Genomic DNA, 13,596 nt, shown 5'->3' with positions numbered 1-13,596 from the left:
ACCTACGTTTTATACTGGGGGTATAAATGAGAAGAAAAGTCTGGTCCTTTCTTCACAATCGACTATCATGTCAACCCTGATACACACTCACTCTCTGATTTTAGATGGGTATGATTGTTTAGTACGATGGGCACAAAATCACCAAGAAGCTCTACCCCCGGAGGCAGAACAAGTATTTCAGGAAGCGAGCACTATCATGGAAACCCCTCAAGATTTATGGTTACAATGCCTAGCCTTATCACATCATGCGCCGACCATGGGGAGACTAGCTACCATACATTTTCTATGTCGACATATGAAAACAATTCTGCCCCAGAAATGGTACGGACTGAACCTGACCCGTTATTTCGGAAAGCCTTACAGTTTCCTGACCCATCCCCAAGCGGTCAAAGTGATTTTATTGTGGCAGGACATAGATGCAATGGAGAAAGTATGTATTCAATACGGAATGAAATACCTGGAAATTTCACACAGGCTAGGAAATCCGTGACTTTTAATACCAGCCTCAATCAAATCTACGAATTACCCCCCGAAGACCGGAGAAGTCCCTGGATGACCCTAGTAGCGGATCGAATACGATTTCGGAGGAGAATTCGACAGTTAGAAGCTTTGTTAGTTTTTAAGAAATAAAAAATCATGTAATACTACATCACTGTTATGTTATTGTATGACGTCATGAATACACTCGGGTTCGGCCTTTCCCCCCTTCAATTTTGCTTTGTCACTGTGATGGGGCTTTTTTTGATCACATGATCAAAAGCGATTTTTTTGTGTTAGCCAATCACATTTGATCACATGATTGGATTGTTGATGTTTTGCCGCGATTGCACAATCGTCTGCTATTGTGTATAAATACAGACCCTCCGAGCTCTCGGTGTCATTCTGATCCTACCAGATTGCAGTCTACATTGACAACATGAATCGTATATTCCACGAGGAACTCTATTTGATACCAGGTATCACCATCGAGAGCTATATTACAGTTAGAAGAATAGATAATGGGCGAGAAATTCTTCGTCTCAACATGGCACGGATGCAAGTAAACAATCGTCGGCCGAGAAGACGTCAGTTCCAGAGAGCAGCACCCCGCTCACCACCGCCGCCACCACCCAGACCGGCTAGCCCGACCCCACAAGATCAAGCCAGGAACGAAGGAAGAGTGCCATCCTGGGGCCTTGCCATGCCGAACCAACGGATCCTCTGTACGCTGTGTCTTTGTGATGATGAGAACAATAACTATGTGTGTTCGCGTTGCTTACAAAGACCCGCATGTTTACTCTGTACAGCGCGCCTGATTGACAGAAACCTGCCGTGCCCCCTGTGCAGAAACGCAGAGATCTTAGTACAGCATGTGAACCGGAGGTCGGAATTTGAAGATCCAGATGACAGTTCCGACGAGGGAGTCATGGTGGCGGAATTATTGTCCCACTAGGAGCCACTAGGACCCACCAGAAAAAAAGCAGAAAAAAAAACAAACAGCCCTTTTAAGGGCTACCCAATTGTTTCGAAAAGATGCCTACTTAAACAGTCAAAAAAAGAAACGTTATGTATCTTAGAAAAAAAAAAGATTTTCTTTTTTTTTCAAAATACAGTCAAAGAAACGATTGTATCTTAGAAAAAAAAATGATCTTTTTTTTTATACAGTCAAAGAAATGAAACGTTTGTGTGTGTGTTCAAAAAAGAAAAGATTACCTTATACAGTGGGTAAAAACAAGAAACATTGTGTGTGTTTCTCTCAAGTTATAACACCAGGTCACTTTTTAAAAATTTTTATGTGTTCAAGTACGACTTAATTTTCTATGTAAATTATGCCGCCATGATGAATCTCGGCAAGATTTTACCCCAGTGAAAAAGGCTTGTAATCCATCCTGTAGGTCGTTTAAAGTTACATTGTTTATGATTGTGATTATGTTATCACTCACCTATATGTTTAATGTCAGCTATACTAAATAACCCATTTCTGTGTAATTTGAGATAATGTTTTGTCATGTGCTTAAAGTATGGCCTGCTATTCATGTCATCATTTAAAGTCTATCCTAAATAATTCTGTCTTAAAAAAAATACATTTTACAAATGACATTTAATATGATTAGAGTAAAGGAATCCATATATATATAAGAGATATTATTTTGCATTACATTTATGAGGCATTGTCTCATGTAATTTAAATCATAATAACAAAATGGGTTTTATTTTCTATACAGTCCTCAACCTGGAAGATATGTTTTGTTCCTAACCATCTATAATCCATTCTCTAAGTGAAGTGAAGCCTGGCTGCTGGTCTTCCTTTGGAAATACACAGTGAATCAATTATGATAAAAACAAAAACAAAACAAAACTTGAATCTAAAAAGTTTCAATGAGATATAATTTTAATTTATTTAATTATTATTATTAAGATAATTATTAGTTTTTTTTTATTTAAATGTTTATATTTTTAAAATGGATAAAAAATAAAATCTGATAATGGAAATCAATACTATAAAGATAGCAAGTTTTTTTATCTTTAAGTGCTGATGAATTTCTGAATTTTCCATTAAATATTGACATTATATCACAGGGAAAAGAAAAACTACTTGAGTGTTTCTACTGACCCCCCAGAGATCTGCTTATGAGTGCATGGGGGATTGCGGTGGACCTTCATCTCCTGTTTAAAACAGACATTAGAGTATGACAGATAAAAAGGTACTTTTTTTTCTTCTTTATTTTACATCACATGAAAACACACAATTAATGATGATGAAGAATGTACACATGTTTTTCATAAGTGTGTACAAATTGTTCAATATAATGTCTATAATGAATCCAATTTCCTCCTGCTAGTCCACAGGCAATCTTGTAAGGAAAAGCATAAGTCTGGTAAGGTAAACTTTCCCCCATTTCTTGTAAACAGGCTTGAAACCATTGCTCTCTGTTTTGTGGGGTATCCTGATATGTGGAAATTCTTTTAGGTCGGTGACTTGCTTTTCCATAATCCCATTGAGCTAATAAACAAATGACCACAGGAGTTTGTGAGGTAAACACCTTAATAGTGCCTGGAATTCCTCTATCTTCTTCTACAGCTAAATTTCTAGTCCCTAGAGGTCTGCGAGTGGCATAGAGATTGGCTTGTGGGAATTTCTCTGCAATACTTTGACTCAATCCATGAGCTTTTACAGTTAAACAATTACATTGATGAACAATAGCTTCTACCTCACAGTTGAGTAAATCACCTTGTATCTCCTGGAGACTCATGATGTAAAATGAATCTATTTTTTAAATCACCCTTGTTTTTATAGAACAACAACAACAACACAATAAAACTAGAAGTAATAATTTTTAAAACTACATATCCACATTAAATTGGGGAACATTTTTATAAAGGAAAAGGGTTCTTCAAATGTTCCCCAATTTAATGTGGATATGTAGTTTTAAAAATTATTACTTCTAGGAAATTTATGGGTCTTTTGTCTTTAGCATCCTTTATAACAGAAATTCTTCAAAATTGCTTGAAGAATTCCATGAGTTTAACTTATGGTAAGAGCCTTCCTTAGGTTAACAAGTGTATGGTTGATAGCAAATGCTTAATCAATATATTGATATTTAAGGATGATATTGAAACTTTAAATATGTACAGGTCAGGCAATTTGGAAATTTTGATCATCACAAATTATATTTGACTGTATTAAAAGCAGTAATTTTAGATAAATATTAAGAAGATTACACAAACACTGTACTTTCACACTCTGGTTTTACAAACATGAAAAGTTTGAATTACTAAGGATTAATCATAATGACATAAAAAGACAAGACTTACAAAATAAATATTAAAATACTCAGTCCTCAAGCTTGAAAGTTTTTAAAGATTGAAAGCCTGAGAGTCTGAAAGCCTAAAAGTCTGAAAGTCTGAATCTCAAGATTCAATATAAATTGTATTTTGAAGCATTGAAAGTCAGTATATGATTTGCTTGTAAAAATCTCTAAAATAAAGGAGCACATTCAGCGACATATTATAGAAAGAGTAGGAGATTTTATAATTACCTAATTCCTTACAAATGAAAAATATCACTATGAGATCCTTATAATGAAGTTTTACTGTAGCAGGAATACATTGACCTTTAACCTGAAAAGTCAATAGAGGTGTTAAGATATTCATGGACAACAATGGAATAGCAAAAATTGTGCTGATCTTTGACCTGAAAATCAAAATATATGAAGTTTGTTTCCTTAACCTATCCATGAAGTTTGATGAATATTAACTAAACAATTGTCCAATTAAATAAGATGTCCACATCTCTTTGACCTTTTGACTAAAAACTTAATAAGGTCATTTATTTACCTTTGTTTGACTTTGATGAGTATCTTATATGTTGGATATATTAGCAAGACACAATCTAATCTGAGTGAAGAGGAAACCTGGAAAAGCTTTTATCCCTTTGTATGAACAAATTAATTGATGTCATGCAGATATCTTAACCAAAATATCAGAACAATCTGATGACTCTTAAATAAAAAGTTCTCATTATACTAGTCAGAAACCATTAGTCTACCTGTCAAACAAAAAATTTGAATGTCAACTCAACAAAGTAAGTAGGGTTCCTTTTCTTCAAAAAGTAAAATTTTGATGGATTAGGTGAGTGTTTGTTACTTTATGCCTATAAAGAAAAATATATGCCCTCCATTTTGACTGTATGGATTAAGAACTGTTTATATAATTGAATAAAACTTATTTCTTTCATGTCATTCTTAATGTCATAGTACCCATCATTCATAATATGTACAAATCTCAATCCTAATAGATGAATCCACATTTTGTTTTTATTTCACATCACTTGGCGGCCATATTTGAGGGAAACTCAGAATTCTCTGTCCATGTTAATTTATGGTGTATACCTTCATCATTTGACATAACTCATTTGCTTTTTGTATTTTGATTGCCTAAATCAGAGCTATTCATACATAGAAAGAGGACAAAAAATGAATACAGTGAATATATTGCAATAATACCTACATGTTTGATACATAAAGAGAAATATTTTTTTTCATTTCTTTTTGACCTTTGGATTGACCCTGAATGGAGATACCATTTACTTTTTGGCAAGTGTAAACTATATACTGAATGACTAAACGTGGTTTGTATATTGAAATATGAAATGGTTTCTTAAATGCTTAAATCAAAATACTCCAACTGTCCTAGTGAGAATTATGCTCAATCAACTCTGTGAAATATTCCTAACTTCCAATGCTTCTTATTTACATTTTAAAAAAAAACTGTCTCAAATAAAATTGTTCGTTTTCTCATTTATTTTACAAGGAATTACATGCTAACAGTGAATCTAATCATTTTTTAAACTGGTTAAAGTAATGTTTACGATTGTCTTAAAATGCTTAAATGTAAGTTTATTTCATACACAAATACCTTAAATGTATAGACTAAATGTACTTGTAGATTCAATATATAGACTAACCCCTTATAAATAGTAAAAATCATTTTTTAAACCTGATTTTCTTCCTCTTTCTATATATTAAGTTTTCTCAAATTATTGATTACATAAGCAAACAAATTTAAGACAAAACCACAATATATGCTGAATACCCTGAAATGAAATGGTTATATATATAAGATGTGTAACACATCATGTACAAGTTTTATGTCTACAAGATTTTAAGCTACCCGTATTATACAAAAAGACTACTTTTTTAAAGTTATGAAAAATTCTCCACAAAAATATGTCTTTATGCAAAAGATAAATGTTAGGGTACACTTTTAAAATACATTTTACACGAATCACATAAAGAACATTACAAATCATTTCTTCGTGCTTGTTTTCCTTTTGGAACATCTGTGAACAGATATTCTGTTTTGTCTTATTGATACACAAAAAGCGTCCAAAAATCATTTGGAATTGTTGTGTTAAACCCTGATACTCAGAATTTTAAGAGTTTCTGATGTGTGCACTACTTAGAAATGTTTACAATGTAACAAAGATGAAATTCCTAATTGATTTAATCAGCAATTATAAAGTCATCAGGTTTACACATGCTTTTATAACACATCATGTACATTTTTTTTTCTACTAGTATGTCTTTGTTCACAAAAAAAATTGAAATCAACAGTACTTAGCATTCCATATTAAGAAATATGAACCCTAGAAAATCTAAAAGTATATTTGTGCATCAATGCAATATGTTTAACAAAACAATCTCTTTCACTGTGATGAAAATTGTCTTTTTCATAGAACATGCAGATGAAGAACTTCTTTGGATGATGTCATTTTCACATGTATAAAAAGAAACTAATTCAACTAAAACTAAAAGTCAGTCATTAAAATTTTAAGGACATTAAAGGATGATATCAAGACTGAAGTCCAGGAATTGATAAAATTCTACAATTATCATCCAAAGATGTATATGTTTGGATTTATTTTTTAATTCACAAGCAAATGATATGCTGCCATTTAATCTTTCAAACTTAAAAAAAGTTCTATACTTTTGAATGAAAATTTCAAAATCTAGAGGAGTCTTCCCAATACCTATCTATTTATGACTGAATATATGTAAATCACTAGAGTTGCTGTACTGTACCATTTGAATAAAAGTCATTTCAACATTCTTGAATTTTTCCCTAAACCTTATTTCAAAACATATATTATTCCAACCAGTCTTTATCTATGCAGTGAAAAGATTTTTACAGAATTCTTAGGTATTACATAGTAATAGTCTTTAAACATCCTTGAACATAGTGCATATGATTTTCATTTCAATTCTTTTCAAATAATATGCTATGCCACCCAATAAAGCTGATATAAAGTCTCTAGGTTATCACAAAATGTTAAAATTATAACAACCGAATTTTACCCAGGAGAAAAAATGATCCAAAAGTCTATAGAAAATCTCCGATTCATTCTTTACTAATGTTGTGAAGTTTGTAGGTTACAAATTATTTTCAAAGGTAGTTATCTCGATAACTTCATCCCTTTGCCTTGACAAATTATCCTATAAAACTAAGTGTATTACTATAACCTGTTCTGTGTAATAAGCATGAAGTATATGAGATGATAAAAAATATTCAAGATATTATTACGTCACAGATCAGGGGGCACTTACATTTTTATGGGGGGTCTTATTGAGACCTATTAAATTCAAAATAGGACACACACACATACACAAACAAAATGTATTTACAGTTCCTGGAAAGTAATAATTACACCAAAGCTAGCTTTTAAACATCTGTGTAATTTGTTAGGGGTTGTAGAAATAAGATGAAAAATAAAAGGTTTAAATGTATACTTCTCATGCATAACAACTGTCTTCAATATGAAGTGGTAAAAATAAAAGTTACATTTAGATACTTTGAAGTCTGGGAATTATTATTTTTTTTAAGATCTCATACTATCAGAAAATCACAATATCAATTCTAGGATTTGATTAAACCTCAGTTTGTTATATGACTGCAATTTATCTATTGTTGTGTATGACAGAATATGAAAGAATTGAAGAGGAGAGCTTTTGATCTTTTTTTTTCCCTTCATCATAGTTGAAATTATATATATTATACAGGTCTTTATCTATGTAGTGAATATAGGATTTTTACAGAAACCCTAGGTATTACATAGTAATAGACATATAAACACCCTTGAACATTGTACATTTGATTAACATTTCAATCCTTTCCTAAGAATTTGCACCTAAGTTTTATAAAGTCTATAAGTTATCACACAATGTTAAAGTTATTGCATTACAACTCATATCAGTAATCCCAGTAACTAACTTTTACCCAGGAGTAAATGATCCTAAAAATCTATAGAAATATTTTATTGATTCTTCATCTGGGTACTTATGATGTGAAGTTTGTAAGTTACAAATTATTGTCAAAGAAGTCATCTCAATAATCTTATGCTTTGACCCTGACAAAATGTTCTATAATACTAAGTGTATTACCCTAACCTGTTCTGTGTAGTAAGCTTGAAGTCTACGGAATGATAGAAATATTCAAGATATTATTGCATCACAAATTAGGGCACACTTACATTTTTAGGGGGGTCCTATTGAGACCTATTAAATTCAAAATAACACACACACATACACAAACAAAATGTATTTACAGATCCAGGAAAGTAATAATTACACCAAAGCTGGCTTTTAAACATCTGTGTAATTTGTTAGGGGTTGTAGAAATTAGATGAAAAATAAAGGATCCTATGTATAAAAATCATACATAACATCTGTATTCAATTTGAACTGAATGAATTAAAAGTTAAATTTAGATATTTTGAAGTCTGGGTTCAATACTTTCCTAAGAATTTGCACCTAATTTTTATAAAGTCTTTAAGTTATCACACAGTGATGAAGTTATTGCATTAAATGACTCATATCAGTAATCTCAGGAACTAACTTTTACTCAGGAGTAAATTATCCAAAAATCTATAGAAAATCTCCTATTCATTCTTTACTAATGATGTGAAGTTTGTATGTTACAAATTATTTTCAAATGTAGTTATCTCAATAATCTCATGCTTTGACCTTGACAAATTATCCTATAAAACTATGTGTATTACTATAACCTGATATGTGTAGTAAGCATATGAAGTGTATGAGATGATAAAAAATATTCAAGATATTATTGCATCACAGATTATTGGGCACCTGCATCTTGATGTGGGATATTAAGGGACCTTTATCATATTTCAATTTCTAAATATAATTATAGGGCACAATACACACATATACACAAATAAAATATATTTACATTTCCAGGAAAGTAATAATTACATCAAATCTAGCATCTGAATATCTATGTAATTTCTAGGGGGTTTGGAAATAAGATGAAAAAAATAAAAGGTTTAAATGTATACTTCTCATACATAACAACTGTCTTCAATATGAGTTGGTAAAAATAAAAGTCAGCTATAGATACTTTGAAGTTGGAGAGAATAAATTCATGCTATCAGAAAATCATGTTCTCAGTACTTGATTTGACTAGATCTCAGTTTGATAAATGGCTACATCTTATCCCTAGTCAGTGTCTGACAGTAAAAGATACAATCCTGGGTCCTTTCTTTGTCATCCTGTAAACCACAGTCTATGATCGTACTTAAATTGGTTGGAAATCATATTTATCTATGTGCTTCTTAAATCCTCCATCCACCTCCTGTTTGATTTTCTTGTTTCAGTGTTCCAAGAGAGGATATTCTGTTAGTCTTTGCATACTCTGATAGTCTTTCACCATTCTGAGAGTAGACATAGATCATTTCCATAAGCCCTCACTAGAATATCCTGGAAAATAAAAAAAATAATGTCTTAGTTAAATTTTTTTAAAATGAAATATAAGCTTGGTGGAATTCTAAATATAGACAAAAAAGGGTATATATACAGATTTTGACTTTTCATATTAACCATGGGTAACACCTCCAGTAAAGAAAAGAGTAAAGGAATGAGTAAAATTCAGTTTGGAGAGAGAGTTCTTTTAGAGAAAGATGTAGACAGAGGTATACCAGTTAGAATAAAAAAAGATGGCACTATTGAGATCATTTCTCAAGAAGAATATAACCAGTTATGTCCAGAAAAGGGTGATCCTAATGTTGTCAGAGATTACATAGAAAGACCCTTGATTGCAGAAGAAGCCAATGAAGAATATAACCATTTATTACCAAAAGAGGGTAAGAATTACTTGGATTACCCTGAAAGACCTTTGACTAGAGAAAAAGTCAAGTTTAAAGATGATAAGAGAAAACAGTTGTCAGAAAAAAGATTGTTAAAGACACATGATTTTTAGCCCACAAAACCATCGGAGAAGATACAAGGATTAATGGAGGAAGTCCAAACTAAACTCTTGGAAGACATTAAGGCTCATTATGAGAGTAACTTTCCAGTGTTTGTTTATTACAAAATTATGTATTATGATAAAAAAAAAAAGTTTTCACTTTCATTTGTTGTGCCTTAGACCATTTAAATTGACCTTATGGTTAAGATTGTGATATATACACTCTGATAATCATCTATGATGTCTCTATCATGTTTACCTCAAAAGATTGAATCAGGGTATTTGTGTTCAAAGAGCTGAAAAAACTATACAGACAGATCTAAGATTTTGGAAGCATACATATTAATGAATTTAAAGGAGATATAACACTTGAATTCATTACTAGATTATTAAAAAGAAAGAACACAAACTCATAGAAATGATATTGAAAGTACCTTTTATGAATAAAGTGTCATGCTCCAAGGTATATTTTTATAAACAGGAGAAGGTTTACAGCAGTCCCATGCACTCATAAAAAGATCTTGGGTAGTAAAAACACCAGGAAATTTTAATTCCACACAATCAGATCTTCTTACATCAGTTATAAGGTTACAGTCTTTGTACATAGTCAAAAGGTTCATTAAAATTTCTTTCTGGTCATTCTGATGAGCCACATTATAGTATTCTTACCCTGTGATATAATGTTAATATTAAATGAAAAATTGAGAATTCATAAGCAATTGGAGTAAAAACTTGCTATCTTTACCAACTATGCTATTAAGGAAGCTGGGGGTTAACAAATTAGCCATATTTAATTTATTCTATAGATATGCTATCTTCAGCTGTTAACTATTATTTGGCAAAAAAAAAATTATTCATTTTAGTTTCAAAATTTAATCATGCATTTTTGTATATATTTATATGGAGCTCTTCTTCTAAAGGAGATCAATATAGTCAAAACATGACCATGACCACCAAGCCCTCTTTATTTAAAAAAATCATATATAATTTACTTATCAATTCAAAAATATAAACATGCATATGTAAAATAAATAAATAAAAATTACAATTGTATCTCATTGAATCTTTACCTTCAAGTTTGTGTGTTTCTATGTTGGTTGACTAACTGTGTATTTCCAAGGGAACAGCAGACAGTCTGAACTTCATAGAGAATTGATTATAGATGGTTAGGAACAAACCATATCTTCCATGTTGATGACTGTAGAAATAAAACCATTTTGTTAATATGACAGAGTACTGCATGAAACAATGCATGTTTAAATACAACATGTACAATGTCAAAAAAGATCATGAAAATATTTGTTTTTAATCTCAAAAATTGTTTTTAACATTAACTCCAGATGAAAAAAGTTCATCATGTTATCTTAAGATTATTAAAAAAAGCACAATTACTGTATTAATATCAGAAATAAAATGATTATCAAATTAATTATTTAGACACTAAAAGATTTTTTATTAACAGCAGATTCAATTTTGGTTTAATAACTGTCAGTACTGCATACAGAAAAATACATTTTTTTTAGCATCATCACAGTACAACATGTAGTCCTTCATTTTTTTGAAAAGCTCATTACCAAGAAACAAAAGTGAAAATGAAATTATATGTATGCCATATATCACACATATTTAGAATCAAAACAAAAAGTAAATAACTTAGAATTAATCTTTTGTAAATTCTTCCTTTTTCTCTTATTAGATTCCTAATTAATATCTCTTTGATCACCATTTAGTAAGTCTGAATTCCATGGGTAACATACATAATGAATTATGAAATTATATCATGATTTATACAAAAGGACTTATTAATATTCTGAAGATCCCTTAATCATGTGTTAATATATTGTAGGTTAAATAAGGGTGTGCTTATATAAATGTAAGTTAGAGACAACAGATCACATAAGTATTGCACAGTAATTAAATTAACCATATAATCATGCTTAAATGCAAAGATGACCTTCATAGGAAATGTAAACAATTAAAAAAACAAGACAAACTTACCAGAGATATCCAACTATATGCCCAATAAGCCTGTCCATTAAATAATCCAGTGAAATAACATCTCAGCTGATCCTGAAAAAATCATACGATTCAGTGATACACATTCAACCTCATTTTACAATGTAAGTAAAGCAATAATTTACAGACAAAAGGGACAGAAATGTAAAAGATACCATGTATTTTACCAAAATTTAGTGAATATTTTTCTGATTGAAATTCAATCATAGAATGACCCATCATACAAATATTAAATGTACTCTGAGTTACATGCAGGTTTTACAACTGTAAATCACATGAAATGATGATAAATACAGCATTTACATTCAAAATAGAACTTTACATATAAATTATGATTAAATGCAAAGATGATCTTCATAGGAAATGTAAACAATTAAAAAAAAAAAGACAAACTTACCAGAGATATCCAACTATATGCCCAATAAGCCTATCCATTAAATAATCCAGTGAAATAACATCTCAGCTGATCCTAAAAAAAATCATACAATTCAGTGATACACATTTAACCTCATTTTACAATGTAAGTAAAGCAATAATTTACAGACAAAAGGGACAGAAATGTAAAAGATACCATGTATTTTACCAAAATTTAGTGAATATTCTTCTGATTGAAATTCAATCATAGAATGACCCATCATACAAATATTAAATGTACTCTGAGTTACATGCAGGTTTTACAACTGTAAATCACATGAAATGAGGATAAATACAGCATTTACATTCAAAATAGAACTTTACATATAAATTATGATTAAATGCAAAGATGACCTTAATAGGAAATGTAAACAAAAATAAGACAAACTTACCTGTGGAATATGTCTGTCAGAAAGGAGATTTCAAAAATGAACACGCTCTCAACATTCACATGACAAGAATGCATCAGGATGTTTACTTCAGTGGTCATAGAGAAATTGAGCTTTAAACAAGAAAAGCTTCACAGCGGGAAAATCATCGTAGTAAAAGAGAGGAAAAACAAAAGATAGTCCTACATTTTCTGAAAATCTAAGTTCACTTCTTAGAAACAAAAGTGAAAATGAAACTTTAATTTTACAAGTGTATGATGTAATAATGCATAGGTAGCTAGCTGACTAGACTGTGTACAAAATTGTACATAGTACGATCAAAATGTAAGTCCAAACTATTTTTGCACACGACCCTAATTTTTTGCACACGGTCCTTACAGATGATGCAACAGGTATAAAAAAGATGATGCAACAGGTAGTAGTAGCAGCGTACCAATGTAAACACAGTGTAAACACACCCCCGTACTTAGGGGGCTATATGTACTGAATTGACCAGGCTATCCACCACAGACCCCCTAATCTGCACTCTCTTGACCCACATATCCCCCACAGGGGCTGCATTCCCTTGACCCGCCTATCCCCTCCAGGGGCTGCACTCAGTTGACCCACCTATCCCCTCCAGGGGCTGCACTCAGTTGACCCGCCTATCCCCCCCAGCCCCAAAAGTGCACTCAGTTGACCTCGCCATCCAGACCGTTTATACTACTACCGTATGCTTATAAGGAAATACTAAATAAGGAATAAATGGAAATAAAGTTAATCTTATTTATTTTTTTCTTTAAAAATAAAACTGGATTCTAGTTTACTCTTGGAAAAAATACAACTTTCATGAACAAGAGGACAAATCTATCGTATGACCGAATAAAGGCTTTTCTTTTCATTCCATCGAAAATAATCCCAAATTTTTTACATACAGAGGACTTGTTTTTTATGGAGAGTGAGAGAAGAAATGTGACGAGTTTAAAGAAAAGTATTAAATAAAAAGAAAATAAACAAAATATAGACTTACGGAGGAATGATTTATTCCTGCTTCCTC

The 13,596-nt window shown here is 31.3% G+C and overlaps 1 long non-coding RNA gene across 4 annotated transcripts; it reads right to left on the bottom strand.

Annotated features, from left to right (window-relative positions):
• Positions 1–6,150: 6,150 nt before the first annotated feature.
• LOC134276547 (uncharacterized) lies at positions 6,151–12,917 on the bottom strand. 4 transcript variants are annotated; one of them, XR_009994072.1, is made up of 7 exons: positions 12,564–12,917; positions 12,155–12,226; positions 11,740–11,811; positions 10,812–10,939; positions 10,176–10,411; positions 9,127–9,254; positions 6,151–6,647 (listed from the first exon to the last, which is right to left on the bottom strand). It is a non-coding gene; the product is annotated as an uncharacterized LOC134276547 (long non-coding RNA). The 4 variants fall into 4 exon arrangements; XR_009994071.1 differs by lacking the exon at positions 10,176–10,411 and having other exon boundaries at positions 6,543–6,647; XR_009994069.1 differs by lacking the exons at positions 6,151–6,647; positions 10,176–10,411 and adding an exon at positions 7,106–7,666 and having other exon boundaries at positions 8,289–9,254.
• Positions 12,918–13,596: the final 679 nt, after the last annotated feature.

Source organism: Saccostrea cucullata, unplaced genomic scaffold, assembly GCF_032062105.1.
Source record: "Saccostrea cucullata isolate Sc308-1 unplaced genomic scaffold, CSIRO_AGI_Scuc_v1 ctg7106, whole genome shotgun sequence".
Taxonomy (NCBI): Eukaryota; Metazoa; Mollusca; class Bivalvia; order Ostreida; family Ostreidae; genus Saccostrea; species Saccostrea cuccullata.
Note: the sequence above shows the minus strand (reverse complement) of the source record. Positions and strands in the feature narration are given on the sequence as shown.